Below are 20853 nucleotides of genomic sequence, written 5' to 3'. Positions count from 1 at the left end.
AAAAAAAAATACAGAATGTGAGAAATTATAAAACCAATACAGAACCCACTGCAGTTTATTCAAAGCAATGTTTTGAAAGAAAACAAATAAGAGAGAAGGATAAATTACATATAAAAGACATTTAAGAACACATTTACTAAACACAATATTTGGATCCTAATCCATTGGAAAAACAAAATGAAATAATCAGGAAAATTTGAATATTGTCTATTGGAGACTTTTAAGGTAGGTATTGTTGGGTTGTTAGGGATTATAAATTAATCATGGATCTCTGTTTCAAAGTGTACTTATCTTTCAGAGAAGTTTATTGAAATAGTTATGAATTAAATGATATTATGTTTGGCATTTGTTTCCAAAGGGTAACAGTGAACATGAATAGAAACTTAGATATATGAAAAAAGTGATGATGAATATTATAGCTGGGTAATGGCTTCTGTGGGTTCATTTCATCATTGTTTTTTCTTTGCATATGTTTGAAATTTTCCTTTAAAAAAGCTAATCTGAAACCTTAAGAAGCCTCAACCCCTTCCATAGAACATGTCACAATTATCTGACTCCATTTTCCCAGACTTCACATCTGTTTTCACTGCGTTATTTCCCTAAGCCTAAGGATAGTCCAAAAGAAGTCATCAAGTTGATTGGTGATATGAACTGATCAAGTTTAGGAACCAAAATCAGAACTTAATCTTGATTGTCATGACTGTCTGTTGTTCCACTTAGAATGAGAGCTTGACAAGGGTAAAACCACATCTTATTTTTTATGATAACATCAAGGCTTACTGCAGCATCTGGAACTTTTAGCTATTCAAATGGTGTTTTAAATAAACAGGAAAATTCATTAACATATATGCACAATTATTTTCAAAAGGATGCTTTGATTAGTTTAACACACTTTTTAAATTATGATTAAACTGGAGACCCCTAATATGACCAGTCACTCTAACACTTTTACATATTTTGAAGGATTCAAATTACAGAATTAACTGCACTCACAATTTGTTTTTGTGTTTTAATAACATTAGATTTGTTTTGAGAGAAACTGTTTAACAACCTTGGCAACATATGTTGGTCAGCACTCAGTCCTCTCTGGAAAAATTGAAGAGTCCTCAGACAATGTCTTATTTCCTTCTGATCAGTAAAACAATAAAAGCTTTAACTATTTGATGAGATTGGGTAATGATAAAAAAAATTCAAGATCTTATTATAAACTTGTGGCTGAGAAACTGAGGGGGCATTCATGACGAGTAAAGGTGAATACAATGCATTATGATATCAAAAAGAGTTGGGTTGTAATTATAACTAAGAAAACTGAACTCTAACAAAATGGAGAGTATTCTGTTTGAAGGAAAAATATTAACCAATCATAGGGGGTAAGCTCTATTCAGTCATGAAAAAGGGTGTGGGTCAAGGTAGCTACAGCACTGAGCAGATGAGAGAGACCCCTAAAAAGTAAAAGTGCCTACTTGACAGGTATATCCCCAGAATAAAAATCTGGGTTTCATAATTCAATGACAGTGCTCAATATCAGCCAATACAATGAGGGAGAGAGAGAGAGAGAGAGAGAGAGAAGAGATTTGCTGATAAGCTGACCTAAGAATTCAGTTTCCCTCCACAGTTATTTTTTATTGTGATTAATAAATTGATAGTCTTCTTAAATGTGTGTTTGATGAGTATGTCAGGACCTAAGGAATGAATAATTTCTGGGTAGTATGCTGATAATAATCACATTTCTAAAACTGCCTTAGTAACCTCATCAAAACTCTGAGGGAGAGAGATTTTAACATTTCTAATGAGAGCTATTAAAAAAATCACAGTATGCATTCTAGGGGTTAGTAAAAAGAGCAAATAATCCTAATTTTACATTTTGACAAATAATTATCCTAATGGTAAACAATTATACCTTATAATTATGATTACTATGCCTTATTTTGTTTCTATTAATGTGTCTACCTTATACTCATTCTTATTCCTGATATGAAAACACTTGAATACAGTGAAGTCATGCTAGAATGGCCTGTTTAATGTTCCAAACAACCAATTATAATGATTTAATTTACAAACACAGGAGCCATATTCCCTGAGCTCTAATTCTACCTATATGGCTTACTAGCTGTGTGGCTTTGTTCAATAACCTCTGTCTTATTTTGACCATTTATAAATTGGACTTATTAATGGAACTTACTCCATAAATTTTCCATTGTTACACTGTTATTTTTCCTTTTACATCTGCAGCACCCATCACTTACCACCATTAGTGATGCATTTAGGCTAACACACACACACACACACACACACACACAAATTACTTTTAAGATTTTTCCTGCATATAAATTATTTCCTCATTTAAATCTTTATCAATCATTATTGCTAAAAATAATATGAATATTTTAAATATATTTTTCCAAAAGATTTTTTAATTTGTAAAGACCAAAATACTGGTAAAACTGTCTTGGGAAATTAGCTATCAAAATGCTGCCATCTAAAGAAAAATATTTTAAGGGAATTTTAAGGAAAAATATATTTTAAGGGAAATATTTTAAGGAAAATTTAATTCATCAAGTTTGTTATTCATGCTTATTGTATGAACCAGTCAGAAAATTTTTAGGGTAGATATCATTATTATTACCCTCATTTTGCAAATGAGAAACAGACTTTGAGAAGTGACTTGCCTAAGGTAGTTTAGTTAGTGGTAGCTGGGACTTGGGGCAAGTTTGATATTTGGTGGTTGTCAGAGCCTTGTCCACCAAGTTGTCCACAACGTATCACAGAACAATTCCAGAAGAAAAAGTGTAGTTATTAAACTGTACAGCTTATTAAAATGTACAGTCATTCATATGTTGAAGCCTTAAGCTCCAATGTGACTGTATTTGGAAACATTGCCTTTAGGATGTAATTAATATCAAATGAGGTCATAAGTATGGTCCTCGATCTGGTAGGATTAGTGTCTTTATAAGAAGACACACAAGAGTTCCCTTGCTCCACCTACCCTGGAACTGCCTTTTGGGACACAGCAAGAAGATGCCCACTGCAAGCCATGAAGAGAAGCCTCATCAGGGTCTGAGGCTGCCAGAGCTGGATCTGGGACTTCTAGCCTATGGAACCGTGAGAAAATAAATTTCTGTTGTTTAAGCCACCCAGTCTGTGGTATTTTGTTATGACAGCCCAAGCTAACTAATTCTGAGCTTTGTTCTCATTCTCAGAAGTATCAGCTGGATTTGTGTAAAATATGATGCAAATTTCACACGGAGGAGTTTTCTGTTTTCTGTCTTATACGTGTACCTTCTTTAATCTTGCATCTCCTTTCTTATGTTCCCTGGGTCTTGAATTATTAGTTTCTTGGTACAGTTTAACATAGGCTATTCCACAGGTCTGGGATTGTTCATTTTGCCAACCTTACATTTCCTAGCGACTATGGTTATGCTCTCCTTAAGTTTCAGTTCTTTGGAAAAGCCTTCTGTTTTTATCATTTGGACATAGTGCTTGATGATAATAGAGAGCCTATGATTTTTTGTCTTTCCTCTGAACTAGAATTCAAATGACGGATATGCTAAACACAACTGTTGCTGTGTATAATGACATTCAGTATGTGGATGCTGCATCCAGATTCCATTTTAGGGCAGCCATCTGTCCGTTAGCTGGCAAAATATTGGAAGATTTATACCTTAATAAAACCACATGCATAAGTGCAACCTACACTCCTTCATGTGCCCTCCAAGAAGCTTCACATTCGCTAGTGAGTTTTCTTTAGCTTTTTACTAACTTTAAGACTATTTGGTAGTGAGATTTTAGACCTGAGATTTTAGATTTAAGCCTGAATACGAGGATTTTAGCATAACGTATTTCTCACTTGGCATGGTTTTCAGTAAATCTTCATAGATTGAAATGAATATCATGAAATTTAGAAGATTAAGAAATAGTCTCTATTTTTCTAAGCCTATACAAACTAATATTGTTTAGCACTGCAGAGCTTATAAATCCTTTTCTCTTCTTTTTAAATTTAATATCCAGAGCAACCTGTGGGATTGCTCAAGATCACACAATCCATTAGCAAAGAAACCAGGACTCAAAAGAAAATGTCCTTTATCCAAATACCGTGCCCTTTTCATCACCCCTCATAGTTACCTATTTATCTATGCACTGAATTATTGTACTTTATTTTACTTAATTATAGCTATCAATAATAATGATAATTTACTGAACTCATTATACACTAGGAACTTTACTTATTGCTCTAAGTAAATTGATCCATTTGATTGTTACAATTTACTGATGATGTAGACATAACTTCTTAAAAATATAGTACATAAGAACTTATAAAAAACAATTGTCTACATAATACAGAAACTTATGCACTTTCTCCTTAAAGTATAAATAAATATTTTATGTGTGTGTATGGGGGGGGTAGGGTCTACTAATACTTCCTCACCCTTAAATTCTTTACCTTCTTTAGTTAGGTTTTTTTCATATTTAAAAAATGTTATAATCTCAGAAGTCCTATTTGTTTATTAGTTGGTTTTTATGCATTGTTAAAAGTCTGTTGTATTTTTTCAACCTACTACTAACTCTAATACAGATTTGACTTTCCTATTTGTTTTCCATAATTTTGAAGTACAAAGATGTACATTCCTGTCTTTCATATGATAATCCATTTCAATTGATTAACCACTTCTCAAAATATTATTATAGAATGCCTACCATGTGTTAAGCACTGTTATGCACTGCTAAACACAGTTATGAGCACAGATTCATAGTGGAAACAAGACAGACAAACACCCCTTCCCTCATGGAGTGTATACCTTGGTGCAGGGGTCTATTCTCTTTATACATTTCTATTCTCTTGTCTTTGTATTAAAACTGGGATATATTTCTGTCAGTGTTCTGGAGGCTGATTTGGGGTATTTATACATGTATACGCTGCAGAAATGCTCCAGCTGGGGCCTGAGCACCATCAGCACTGCCATAGTTAGGGTAGAGATGCCAAGCTCATGGCCCACAACAGGTCTACTGAATAGATCCCAACGTCATTTGCATTCACATTGAAATTTAAGGAGTGCTGCTTTATATGTATTCAGCAGAAACCATATTCACCTGAGATGTCTTTTCCTCTAGGTGGTCTTCCACTCCTTTGTGCTTCAAAAGCAAGAACATTTCCCTACAGATGCAGGTCCCATTGTGTCTTCAACTTGATTGCAATGTATTGTGAAGTCAGAATCTCTCTGACACATGCAAAAAGCTAGCAACTGATGTAGTTTTTACTGAATGAATAAATGAATGATGAAACATTTAAAAATATATATTTTTAAGAAAATAACTTCAATTTAACATTTCTGAATTATACAATATATTGAAATAAGGAAAAATATAGTCTGTGTCCATAAAAATATTTATCTATATACCAGTGGAGCCTGAAATATAAGGTATGGTAAAGCTGAAAAAGTTAAGTATTTTCCTAAATTAAAAAAAATATATACATATAAAATATGTATGTACCTGTCCACATGCATTTCTTGACATTGTTAAATAAAGGACAGACATTTTCCAAACTGATAAATCACTACTTCTGCAGAAATTGAAATGCAACCAAGAGAAATATATTCACAATTTGCCTTAATTTTCAAACTCCACATACGAAGCAAACAACAAATACACATATTTGCACTAACAGCTTTTTATCTATCTATTTTTAGGACAGATGGCTACTTCTTTCTCTCCACACTGCAGGGAAACTAAACTATTTTTGCAAAGTGTAGTGCATTAATCCTGCTCCATACTCAAGGATCCACACAGATAATTGTTGTTGTGTATTAAGACAGCAGGCAGGAAACATTTTCCTGTTGTGAATACAAATATTTGGGAAACCTGGAATAGCAAAACATCATTTAAATGGAAAACGAATCAAGAATAAAAAAAAAAAACCTGCTTATCTTTTAGAGTGCAGGGAATAAAGAGTATCAGTACCATTTTTAAAGCCCTTTTGCTGTTTTGGCATATGACTGAAATTTATATTATATACTGTCATGGCTAAATCTAGTTAGATAATATACAATAACATGAAGAGAGGAAAAGAAACTTTTGGGACTTTGTTACATAACTGGTAGGTTAAAATAAGGGAAGAAAGAAAAGGTAATCAGAATAAGTTAAATAATTTCATTCAAAATATAAGTTGGATAGAAAATAGTATACATCCCTAGGGGCCTCAATAGAAATGTGGAATAAACCCCAGAGGAAAACAATGGACTAAAGCCTTCAGTCAAAATATAGAATTGTGTTTCTTTTTTTTTTATCTTTGACCCTTTCCTTGTTAATATTGTATGCTGTGTTTTTTAAGGAAATGACAGAAAGTCAGATTATATTTTCTACATGTAACACAGAATAAATTCCATGGTAATAGACTTCAAAATAGTGACCACATAATTTAATGGTATTTAGATTGTTTTCCTTCTTCCCTCCCTCCTTCTTTTTCTCTGCCATTTATCTAATATTTAACACCAACTAATTCAAATATTGTGTTGAGTCAAAAAATATGGATAGGTTACCATGCTCATTCTTTTTTACTTATTCTAAGCATGAGTTTTTACATACTTTCAAATCCAAGAGTTAGCTTCCTCTAAGGTATTTTGGAAAGGGGAAGTTTTACTATGTTATCAACATCACAATTTCTCTTTACTCTGGGTCCCAACTTGTGCAGAGGAGGGGTAAAGCACATCACTTCCCCACCTGTAACTTTTTGGGACAACAGACCTTGTGTGATAGGTTTATCCCTGTGTTATTCAGTTTAAAATAATAACAGCATAATCCAAGGTATGCTCTGCTACTCCATGTCTTGTCTCCTTCCAGTGTTCCCTGGCAGTTTGGGGAGATAAATCTATTAATTACTGTTGGTTGGCTAATAAGTAATGCTTGCATCAAACACACAGCAACAACAACTACACACACACACACAAACCCCAAGGACAATGTCAACAAAGTCTAAACCTACATTGTAGATGAAAAATTGATTTAACTGAATCAAAATCAGTGCTGCTGTCCCGGCCAGGGAGGGCATGTCATCACCATGCACAGCAGCAGCTATTTACAGGTGACCTTTTATTTTTTTAAATTAATTTTTAGCGAGGTATAGCTGATTTACAATGTTGTGTTAGTTTCTGCTGTATAGCAAAGTCAATCAGTTATACAGATAATATAGATTTTTAGATTTCTTAGATTCTTTTTAGGTTCCTTTCCCATATAGGTCATTACAGAGTATTGAGCAGAGTTCCCTGTGCTGTACAGTAGGTTCTCATTAGTTATCTCTTTTTATAGTAGTGTGTATGTGTCAATCCCAATCTCCTAATTTATCCCTCCCCCCACCTTCCCCTTGGTAACCATAAGTTTGTTTTCTACATCTGTGACTCTTCTCCCCTTTTGGAAATAAGTTATTCGTACCAATTTTTTAGTCCACATATAAGTGATATCATATGATACTTGTCTTTCTCTGTCTTACTTCACTCAGTATGACAATCTCTACGTCCATCCATGTCACTGATTTAAATAGCCTTATTTCATTCTTTTATATGGCTGAGTCATGGGTGATATTTTATTCTTTCACATTCTGTTCTTGGTCCTATTATGGACCCATAGAAATCCCCACCTATCTGGATGGCTACTTTATAACTTAGATGCAAGAGAAGATTTAAAAATAAAGCTTATCTTTATTTCTCATACCAGATAATTCAAATATCCTAATCATATATATATATATAAATTAATATATACTAATTATATATGCAGTGCTATAAAAGCAAAGAACAATGCCCTTTCCTCCACAGAGGAGAGAATGATGAATTCTGCCCAAGACAGACTTTTCAGAGATCACACATAGGCCTTGAAAGAAGGGTAGAATTTAAATGCCTCTAAAATGTGAGAGAAGAGCATATCACAGTGAAGAGAATGAATCAAGACACAGAGATATGAGATAGCATCTGTGGGGATAAGTAATGACTCTGGAGTAGCTGGGATTTAAGTGTGGGGCTGGGGAGTAGTAACAGCAGTAAGGAAAGATGAAGTTGGAGAGATAGAGACTGATCTCTTCCAATAGATGAGTTTTCTCTTTCAATTATTAGAATTAGCATTGCTCAAAATAAATACTCCATCAGCTATAGCTTTCAAATGTTAGTCATAGAGAGTCTGATATTTTTGCAAATGACTTGATGTGAAAGTATAACTACATTTTTCCTACACTTTAAAAATGACTCATCATTAGTGTCAGTTGCACTTTTTTGTTTTTACTTATTATACCTTCATGTTCATCCACCTTCTAAAACTTCTCATTTCAAAAGAAAGAGAGTAACAATTTACTGAGCTGAAGTTAAATTCCATAAGAGACTACCTCAAAGGAATTTCTCTTATTACACAAAATTGCTTTGGGTAAAATGGTGCAAAGGTCTCATTCATTTTAATGAGCATTTGCTTATTAAAAATAATAAGCATTAATAATATGAGCTTTTGGATTTTTAACATGGGGACACTTTTTCACTTTAAAATTTCCAGAAATCATAACACTTATTTCAAATTACATTCACTATTCTTAAACAATCTTAGCTTCTCCTTACTTTAAAGTCAAATGTTACTGTGAATTTTGTTGACTAAATTTGCTCCAGCAATAAGGTGTAATGAAGAGGGTTGATAAACAACCTGCATATTATGTCACAGTATTTTCAGAAACAGATTGTCCTGATCACTGTAGAGTCAAGGTGCATGAGCAGGACCAAGGGAATAGTTTCACCTTGTCTGTAGACAATAAAGTGGTGCATTTTAGAAAGAAAAATTTTAAATGGTAATAGAACTGATTAAAAGTCTGTCTGTTTTATATTAACACACTGTACTTCCAACTCTAAATATTATCAGTTATAGAAGTACTACTCCCTAAAAATACTTTTTGCTCTAAGTTAATATTAATATGTTGGTGGTGATTACTGCAAGTTTTAATTATAATATATATGTACACATATATGTGAATTTTAAGAAGAATTGGAAGACAGGAAATACTTGAAGAAATAATGTTTGAGAATTTCTAAAAGTTGTAGAAACATATACATCCTTAGGTTGTAAAAACCTGTAAGATTCTAAATAGAAGAGGTTGGTGAGGGATTAACAGATATAGACAGCATAGTGAAATTTAAGAACATAAAAGGCAAGGAGAAGTTTCTTAGTCTCTAGAGAGACCTTCAAAAAAAATGTCTGATTGAACAAAATTAGAGTTCCCAATTGCAACAATATATGCAAGAAGGCATAAACAAGTTAATCTATTTTATATTACATGGAATAAATTATAAATTTTATATCAAGCATAGTATTTTAATGTAAAATGAAAATATTTTTAGTTATATTATCACACACTGACCTTTCTGAAAATCATCTGAATGATTAACTCCATCAAAAAGAGCATTAAAGGAGTGAGATTTATCATATAATTAAGAATAAATAAGACATAAAAATGTTTATCCATAATAATGATCATATTTATTGCTAATATTGATTGCTTATTATGTTCAAGGCACAGGTGGAAATAATTAATATAATAATAATATTCAAACTTCACAACACCCCTAGGAAATAAATATTATTACCATTCTCAGTTCACAATCTCTCAATTTGGAACAGAAATTTCAGATTACATAAGTATAAGTTGAACTGAAGGGACGAGAAGGAAGGAACCATCATTTAGCATTTTATAAGGGTACATGTTTGAGAATAAAATATACACATTGTTCAGTTTCAGATATCAATGCGAAATTTACACATAAAGATAGATTAAATGTTAAAGAAAGAAGTACAGAAAAGAACAGAATTATAACTTTTAAAACAATAGGGAAAAACTGATCTTTCACTGGAAGTAAGTATAGGAGAAATTCAAGAAAAAAAAAAGACATAAAAACATCTCTCCTAACTTACAAAACTTCTAGTCATTTTAAATGGGCTAAACTCACTAACCAAAAGACTGATGTGTGCAGATCAGCAACTTCTCCTTGAAAAAATTCAGTAATATATTTTCTACAAGGTATACTTAAAATGATGCAGAAATATTGAAAATTAAATGATAGAAAAAGTTATATGATACCTGTACACACTAACGAATACTACACCAGCAAACATAACATCAGAGAAAAAGATTTTAAAGTAAAAAAAATGAATAAAAACTTCGTTGCATACCACCAATGAAACAATAGACTGACTCATTATAACAGTAATATTGTCATAATAGAGACTTAAAATTGGCAAAGAAACAAGGTGATAAAAGGAAGAAATAGATAAATCAATAATTGAAGTCATAAATTTTAATATATCATTCTTGAAAATTAATAGAGAAATTTTACATAAAAGTATAAGAGTTGTGAATAATGTGATTAATAAATTTGATATAATATATACGACTTTACATATCACTGGACACTCTTTTTACACATACATGTGATACTTATTAAAGAATCACATCATATTCTAGCTCCCAAGAGGATCATCAGTACATTTCAAAGAATTAATTTCTTAAAGACTATGTTCTCTGATCAAATAATTGAACTCAGAAATAACCAAATAATGCTAAGACCCTCATATGTTCCAAAATTACAAAACATACCAGTGAATACATGAGACCTGGTTAGATGGAAAGGCTTTAGACCATGAGTGAGATCTATGAGGTAAAATCCACCTTTGGAGAATGGGACTGGCAAAATATAAACCCAACTAATTAGGCTGGTGTGTGTAGGGTGAAAACGCTGTCCTGGGTGAAGGAAAGTAAGAGTACTGGTCAGGTCTGGGGATCTAGACATTGGATCGACTCTGCACATTGAGTCAGCACATGGGGAGTTGGGTGCTGGGGCAATCTCAGTAGACTAGAGCCTTCTCAAGAGGCTCTGTATCCTGGGTCTCATTAGCAGCAAAATCATTTGTGGAGACATGTTAGAGAATAGGAGTCAGTGAACAGGTCTTGGATTTTGAAGAGTCAAAATCTGTCCCTCGCTGAACTGATTTGGGAATCAGAGTATCCTCTGTGTGAAAACCCCTCAGTGGATTCACTTGTGATGAGTTGGGAATAGCAAAGGCCCAGTACTCCTGCAGCCTACGTGCACCGATTCTCTTCTTCTTACATTCGGCACTTTTTAGACAAAAGGACTCTCTATTTTACTTTCAATCAAGGACTCAAATATCTAACAGTAGAAGAAACTAAGGAGAGTCTTAGTAGCAGTATATACATGGTATAGCACCATGCCAGATAGAGAGCAATGTAGAGAAAATAGAGATTTCAAGCCACTGAATTTTCCATTACAAATGTGAAAATGTCCAATAGCCGAAGATTGCATTTGCTTTTAATGCATAATTTTTGATACATTTTAAAAGAGACTTAGGGCTTCCCTGGTGATGCAGTGGTTAAGAATCTGCCTGCCAATGCAGGGGACACGGGTTCAAGCCCTGGTCCGAGAAGATCCCACATACTGCGGAGCAACAAACCCCATGCACCACGACTACCAAGCCTGTGCTCTAGCGCCCGCGTGCCATAATTACTGAAGTCCATGTGCCTAGAGCCTATGCTCCGCAACAAGAGAAGCCACCGGAATGAGAAGCCCACGCACCACAATCAAGAGTAACCCCGCTCGCCACAACTAGAGAAAGCCCACGCACAGCAATGAAGACCCAATGCAGCCAAAAATAAATAAATAAAATAAATTAAAAAATTAAAATGGACATAAAACCAAGAGAAATTATTTAATCAAAATATTTCATTCAAAGAACACCAGAAAAAAATCTCATACTAAAGTTTAATGTTTTCCCATCTAAAAAATCAAATTTAAACATTGTTAGAAAATTAACCACGTACTAACCTGTTATGTGGACCAGCTTTAAATAAATTTTAGCTTTCTCTTAAATGATCAACATACCACCAGCAGGGGAAAAAAATTAGCTAGCCAATGCTTAAAAGCAACTCTGTCTATGAAAATATCTAAAACTGTAGTAGTAATTATGGAAAGTTTTGATATCTGAAGTCAGTGAAAAACAATGGAAGAAAACATTATATTTTAAATTAAAATTCTATAAGTTACTTTTAAAATGTGACATTTAGAATGTCATTGATTAAATAATAGAGAGTGAATGTAAAAAGTCTGTAGCCACTGTAAAGATGAATGGGGCATCTCCCACCCCATGTGTTGCAAAAGAAAGTAACATGCCCTTAGACTTTGTTCCTTCCTTTATTCTTAAAAAACAGTAAGAAAAAACACATTGTGATTGTTTCTCAGTGTAAATTTCTACATTAGTCATTGTTTACAAACTATATAAGAAAAAAATTATTTACAGATTCATATAATTGTGTTGTATGTTCTGCACAGACTCGTCTATTTATTAAATGCTTTATGAACACACAGAGCTTTCTTTTCATTCATAATTGATGAAATTTGTTATTTGGAGACAGATTACTTCTGAAATTATTACTGGTATTTCATAAAGCTCCAAAGGAGCTTTCACCTTTCTTTTTTAAAAAATCTATAATTCATGTGAGGTCAATCTTTAAAGGGAAACATAAAGGATTCAAGGATTATTATTTCTTGCTTATTTGCCTGAAGACTAAGAGTTATATATGAAAATGAACAGGGTCATAAAGCATATCTTTTTCTTACTTCTCACCCCCCATATCTAATATGACTTATAGTGAAAATGCTGCTTCTGTAAACAGAATATGGAGTTCATTTGTGAGTAGTGTTTTTGTTCTGTGTAGTACTAGTGATAGAAACATTTGGTTTGAAGCCAAAAGATACTATTTTCTGCTTAGTATAATTTTCCAGCTGTTGTTGGGGAAAGAATGTTACACTTCCCCACCATTACACTGATATACTCATCTATACATTTATATTTTGCTGCCTTTTCAAATCAGTGATGCAGCTGCCACAATATGCCTCCTCCTTCTAGCAGGTGGTAAGTTATTTTTTGCATAAAATGACATCATTCCCTATCTTGCAGATAACATGCCCTCTGAGCTGAGGAAAGGGCAGAATCACTATGGAAAACAAAATTTAGAGGAATTTAGCACATCGTACTTAGTGAAACTATATCATATATTTTAGAGAATTAACAACTAAAGAAACAAAATAAAGTTATTAATAACATTTGAAAAAAGAATCAGTAAAATATAAATAATTAAAGATTTCAATAATTAAAAGAGTAGTAATATTTTGCTTTCTTTGGAATGAACTTGTTTGTGTGGCCCTACTCTTATCTTACTTTTTCCCCAAAGGGGAAAAAATAACAATTTGTATTATACATAAGATAATTCCTCAGCTCATGAAGGTAGATTTAAATGATTATTTGGTATATGTTTTACAAAGCAAAAGCATAATAAAAATTTCTGTTATAGTTAGACTTGCTCAAAACGTTTTTCCTCTCAAACAGAAACCTTTTTAACAGTAAATAAAATGGCTTTTGGCTTACATTCAATTTTAAAATGAATAAGAAACTTTTTTTTTAAACCAAGATAGAGTAGGAATTGTCAGAAAATCAGAACCAACTGCACTATCCGGTAACTTACTGTAGAGATGTGAGGCTATAAATAAGCATATGAAACCATAATTCTTAACATGAATGAATAATTCCTTAGATGGATATTTTAAATTATCTGACAGAGATAAATCAGCATATTTATACATTTTATTATACATATTTTATACACAAATACCCACAAGAAAATTCATGCTGATGTACCTTTATCAGTTTTTCTTTTGTAAGTATTTTCATCTCTTAGTTATCTTTTTTTTTTTTTTTTTTTTTTTTTTTTGCGGTACGCGGGCCTCTCACTGTTGTGGCCTCTCCCGTTGCGGAGCACAGGCTCTGGACTCGCAGGCCCAGTGGCCATGGCTCATGGGTCCAGCCGCTCCGCGGCACGTGGGATCCTCCCGGACCAGGGCACGAACCCGCGTCCCCTGCACCGGCAGGTGGACTCCCAACCACTGCGCCACCAGGGAAGCCCATCTCTTAGTTATCTTTAAACTCATTTAAAAAAAGTAGTGTAAGAGACCAATAATTCTAGCTTCTACTTTTAGAAAGAATACCTTACACTTATGTGGGTTTTAGAAGGAGCTGGACTTTCATAGGGTAATGATTGCCTGTATGCATGACTTCATGTATAATAAAATTATATCTGTGATAGGAAGAAAATCATTTTTTCAGAGGTGAAAGATCAGTTTCAAATTCATACTAGGGTTAGGAGAAACCAAATGTCCCTGGTAATAAACAGCATTGGAAGTAATTGGCAAGCCCACTAAAACTATGAAATACATTTATATTGAAGATCTACTGATTATCAGAGTAGAAGGAGAAGATTTGATGGTATGGTTTTACTGGAAAGCTGTTGACTTATTTATTATATCCTTTCTAGAAGATGATATATATGTCATGAGGAAAATGTTTCTAATGTCTAATAGTTTTCTGTTCTAACAAGATAGGCCCAAGAATATGAGAGATAATAGATGGCAGTTATCTAGTACAGGGAAAACCTGTCTAAGTCTTAGCACAAAGTGGTCCCAGTGAATCTTTGCTGAATGGCTGCAAGAATGAAGAAGTTATGCACCACATCTGTAGAAAAAGTTAAAAGTAGTACCTCTCTCTGCTAAGCCAATAGTTAGCATGTGAAGCCAGTGTTGTGCTTTAAAATTTCCAGAAATTCTGTTTAAAATTTCAGATCAGAGTTAGATTATATTAGGTAGCAAATCAATAACATATGTTATTAGGAGTGATGTTTATATTGTATATAGAAATAAATTAATGCAATAGCATTAAAAAATAATATATATATTCCAGCAGCAATTTTAAAATATTCACATAAACAAAAATAGGAAAATAAGACATTTCCATGAGTCCAGATATAAGCATCATTATCACAGTAGTGTACATACTTCCAGCCATTTAGATATATGTAATTGGAATCTACAATTATTGGAGTCATAACATTAAATGGTATTATTTTTCCTAAGAGTGGCAATAATCATTTAAACCAACCCTCACCCTCTCCCCTACTTACATATAACTCACATACTCCTTTCTTTTTGGGTAGCACCTTCGTCACTGGCATCTTGCTCTGATTCCCTTTCAATGTAGTCAGATAAATGACTCCACTTCCTTGGAGTGGAAGAGAAAGGTCACAGTCTTGCTCTGAAATGCTTCTTAATTTTCCTTCTTCTATTTGTTCCTGAGGCTTTATCACCTCTGAGTGATAAAGGTGTCAGATTCCAACTGTTGTCATTTCATTGTTGGCTATGTGAATTTAGAACGGTGATTTGGTACTTTTTTAAAATTCAGCTTTGAATTCAGCTTTGTGCCTTGGGCACAATTCTGGGACAATAGAGTTTTACTTAGGCATACACACACACACACACACACACACACATCCATAATTTTTGTAAATGGGAATTACTACACAGATTGCTTTGTGACCTGCTTCTAACATGCATGATAAAAAATGTTTCGTATTAATCTTTATCAATTAAAACTTTTATCTTTTTCACATTACAGGGATAATGCATGCTTCTTTCAACAAGTGAAACAATGTATTACAAAATGTATAAAGGCAAAGCTAATTATTGATACCTTTCTTTGCTTCTCTTTAACATCATTGAGACAGCCAATGTTAATGACCTTATATGTATACTTTCATTCCTTTTCTCTTGCCCATAAATATTTATACAAGCATACATTCACATATAGGATACACAGTATTTTCTTTTTTATTAAGGTAGGATTATGTGATATACATAATACTCAACAACTTTCTTATTCACTGAAAATAGATTCCCCATAAGCTGGAAAAGAAATATTTAACAGCTTTTCTAAACAATCTACTATATAAACAACACATACACAGAGGCAAGTATCATTTTACATAAATTGATTTTATTCATGGGCACACCATTTTCTCTCCTTCTTTTTCCCCAGGCAATCTGTGCTAAAAACCTAGAGTATAATATTCTGTTCTTTTTTTTGGTAATCTTCTGTACATTTCTTCACACACATACATATACACACACACTTACATTTCTATATAAAATAAAGCAATTGATAGCTTCAAACATTCTTTACTGCGTACAATCTTTTTTAAAAATCAAGAGTAAAGGGGCCTCCCTGGTGGCGCAGTGGTTGAGAGTCCGCCTGCCGATGCAGGGGATACGGGTTCGTGCCCCGGTCCAGGAGGATCCCATATGCCGCGGAGCGGCTGGGCCCGTGGGCCATGGCCGCTGAGCCTGCGCATCCGGAGCCTGCGCATCCAGAGCCTGTGCTCCACAACGGGAGAGGCCGCAACAGTGAGAGGCCCGCATACCGCAAAAAAAAAAAAAAAAAAAAAAAAAAAAAATCAAGAGTAAGGCTTGAAATGATGGTTATAAAGTTTTGATTCAAATATACAGCTCCTTTTCAGATTCTGGAGTGCATACCAAGACTTAGGATATTAATGGTAACAATGTAAATCTTTCTCCATCATGTCCAGTAACCCATAGCTCTCTGAAGAGTAAGTCATCTCCAGGACTTGCAATATTCACACTCTTACTACTGAACTCTCTGGGTGTTCCTCAAGCTTCCAGACTACCTAGATCCTAGATCCTGTATTCCTAAAGCAGGGATTCAAAATCATTTTTTTTTTGGAATCCCTTTATATTAAGTTATTTGGGACCCAAATTACTTTTGTTTCTGTGGGTCATAAGTCTGAATGTTTACATTAGATATTAAAACTAAAAATTTTGAAAACTGTTTATTTATATTTAAAATAATAATAAATGTATTACATGTAAACGTATTTTTTCTAAAAGTTACTATCATGTTGAAAACACTATTAAGGTATTAATGAATAATAACACTAAATGTAATATATTGGTGCTGAATTTGACTATGGAAAGTTTTGTGAAAATCACATGTATGAATAAAATTCTCTTCCTATACTCATAAGCCTATATTTTTTTTAAATTTAATAATTTAAAGATAGATTCTGTACTTGCAAGTGTTCCCAGATAGAAAATGCTAGTCTTGGCTGTTATGGAAAGGAACAGAAATGACTTAAGACCCCAATATTTGATAAGCTACTTACTGTCATCAAAACTTCCAGAGAGAAATATAAAGTTGACCCATCACGAGAAAATCCACACTATGCCTTATAATAGAACCTTAGTCCCAAACCTTTATGGAATCTCCTTTGACATGAGATCAGAATAAAATAGCTAGTTGTGGCTCCCTCAATTTTCTTTCACATACAAAACTTGGTACTTCTCATTGAAGAGAAGAGATGTATAAAGACCGGGGAAGCAAGAACCAAAGTACAGGCCCATCTCTTCTCTGTCACTGGGTGCTCCTTGTAAAACAGGTGGGTTGTTTCCTTAGCTTTGACTCACATTAGTTCTGTGACTGTGAGTGGAGTCTGGAAAGAGTGAGAGTGAGTGAACAAATAAGTGAATGCATGAACACATGTGTTTTGTAGGGAGATGGCTGGCAATAAGCTCCCCTACAAGGTATAGACTACATTTCCTAATCGATGAAGTTAAAATTATTAAGATACTAAATACAACATCAGGTTTGCGTATGCTCTATATGTATACATACATGTGTATATAGAAAATACTGTCTTCAAAAGTTAGCTCTTCAAACTTTTGGGTCTGTCATAAAGTCAGAGTAGGTTAGAACCAGAAGGGAAAATAAAAGTAATCTTGATCAATAATATCATTTTAAAAACAAGAAAAATAATACTGATTATAGAAGACATAGATTTGAAATTTACTGGCTGTCAGAATTTTTAAAATGTGGACATATATCTCACAATCATGATGTTCTGTCTTTGTTTTTTTAGTGTTCATGTTTTTGAAATAAAGTGCTTTAACTAGAATTTATTATAGAATTTTAAAATAAATGTTTATAGAATTACAGAATTGTTACAAAGATAGCACAGAGTGTTCCAGTATATCCCATACCCAGTTTCCCCTACTGTTGACATCTTACAGCAATATGGTATATTTTCACAGTTAATGAACCATTATTTATTTATTAACTAAAGTCCATACTTTAGTCAAATTTCCTCAGTTTTCCTTAATGTCCTTTCTCTGTCTCAGGATCCCACTCAGGATATCATATGACATTGTTGTCCTGTCTTCTTAGTTTACTCTTGTTTGTGACAGTTTCTCAGACTTTCCTTGTTTTTGATGATCTTGACAGTTTTCAGGGTTACTGCTTTGGTATTTTGTAGAATGTCCCATAGTAGTGATTTATTTGAAGTTTCTCTATAGTTAGGATAGGATACTGTGTTTTGGGTAGCATTTTCTTTGGCCTTAATAAAGTAATTACATTAGAATTTGTTGCTTATAGCCTAGTTTCCTAAGAGATGGACTTCAGGGAGAATAACCGATAGCAAAATGTGACCAAACATTTTTATGTTTATAAGTGCTCAATGGTGCTTTGACCTTTACTTTCGGGAATTTTTTACACTCACATAAATATTGTATTAGTTCATATAAGGCTATTCAATACTGCATATATGCAAGGACAGTTATCATGAAAGTTAACTCACTTCCTGGCAAAGTTATAAAGTGGCCTCATAATAGGGTAAACATTCATCTCAATTTGGCAAGGGCATTCCCAGTTTCTAGCTGCTGTCCCATTGTCATGCTCAATAGCCCCTCCTCTTTTAAAAATATTGCAGATTGTATGATAAATCATTTGGTCATAGATCCATTTCCCATTGTTGCTGTAACAAATTACCACAAATTATGTGGCTTAAAACAACACAAATTTATTATTCTACAGTTGGGGATGTTGGAAGTCCAAAATCAGGTTCACTGAGCTAAAATCTACTGGCTTGTCACTCTTCCAGCAATAATATCATGTTGACCTCTGCTCTGTCATCACTTTCCTTGTCTGACTATAACCCTCTCACTTCCTTTTATAGGGACCCTTGTGAATACACTGGGCCCATCTGGATAATCCAGGATAATCCCCCAGTTTCAAGACACTTAATCACATCTTCACAGTCTCTTTACCTTGTAAGGTAATATATTCACAGGTTTCGGATCAGGGAATGAACAGCTTTGGGAGGTCATCATTCGGCCTATGATATATCCTAGTAATGAAGAATTAGTAAAAAGTTAAAAAAAAATCATTTTGAGCTGGAAAAGTGAAGTTGTTAGGTATAAGGCTTAAGTCTGCGAATGCATTTCAATGTAAACCCCTCACCTCTCCATGCATTTCTACCATTCACTTGCTGTTAAGATATAGGAACAGGAATTATGGAAATTATGATATTATTTGATGGTAATCTGAGATAAGAAAAGAATGCAACATGAATTTATAATTACATTTTGTTTATTAGACTAGACTTCTCTCCTAAATTGGAATGTGGACCTAAGCAAAAGCATAGAGCAGGTGAGTTTATGTGGTAAAATAATAAACTTCCTGAACTAAATTTTTTTGAGAGTTCTAGGGTCACATTTCACTTTATCAGTTTTCTGCTTTACTAAACTTGTAACATCTTAATAAAGTAAGCAGTATATACTCCCAAAGTTAAATGCTTTCAGTGAGAGATTCCTTGGAGAAATCTTGGTGGATTTCCTTGAACAAAATTAAGCAGAGTAAGAGTTGCCTAAGGAGACTTTTTTTTTTCTTTTTTTAACTTAGGACTTTAAAAATTTATTTAACCTTTACTTTAAAGAAAATATTACATAGTGTACTTAAATTAAATAGAAAAAACTTTTGAATATCTATTATTTTCAAAGTAGTAGAGGACACGAAAATAACCACATGCCAGTCACTTTTCTAATCACTTGGGTTATAATAGTGAACAGTAAGAAACAAAGACCCTGCTCCTATCAAACATAAATTTTGGTGGTAAGAAACAGAAAATATACACATAAACAAATAAATAAATACATGATATGTCAGGCTGTGCTGTCTTTTATGATAACCAATGGTCACATGGGGCTATTTAAATTTAAATTTTATTAAAATAAAAAAGAATTCCCCAGTCATACTAACCACACTTCAAGTGCTCAATAACCTTAAGTGGCCAGTGTCTACCACATTGCACAGCGCAGACTAGAGAAACTTCCCATCTTCCCAGAAAGTTCTAATGGCCAGCATAAAAAATTAATGCAAGGTAAGTGTAAGTGTTCAGAATAATTTGAAAACTGATAGGACTAAAATCTTCCATAGTGTCTTTTTTAGAGCATTATATGGATCTCTTTATTAAGTGCCTCACAAAGACCAGAACAATCAATTGTTGATTAATTTATCTTAGAGTTAAAAAGGAAGTGAATTTGTTTTCTGCAGCATTCATTAAGAGCACAGTTTAGAATTTTGTTAGTTTTCTTTTAAAATCCTTCTATTATAAACAAAAAGGAATATATTAATAATGGTCTTTCTTCTTCTGTGGTATGAATTACACAAAGTATTTAAAGATGCTATAAAAAAAAGCTCTTTTGCATGTTTATGGCTGATTTTTTTTAAAGTTGAGAATATTATAGTAAAAAGTAATATAATATTGAAGCTTAATCTTAGTTATAATTTGATTCAAATTTTAATTTCTAGGGAAAAATATAACTCATAAAATATTTCAAGAAGCTAGAATTTTAATTTAGTCAAATATTATTGAATAAGATAAATCAAACTTATCCCTTTGGCTAATTTCATTTTAATTGGTTTTCAGTTATCATCTTCTTTCTTTGTTTCATCAAGAAGATCTATACCTGCACTCAAATTTTTGTGAGATCATTATTACTTGCATATAAATATTTCTAAATTATGATCATGATATATTACTATTTAAATGTATTTTAGGTAAAATATTAATGAGGTGCAAAGGCTTCC

Source organism: Mesoplodon mirus, assembly GCF_964341445.2.
Source record: "Mesoplodon mirus genome assembly, chromosome: 10".
Lineage (NCBI taxonomy): Eukaryota > Metazoa > Chordata > Mammalia > Artiodactyla > Ziphiidae > Mesoplodon > Mesoplodon mirus.
This window is presented reverse-complemented; position numbering follows the sequence as displayed.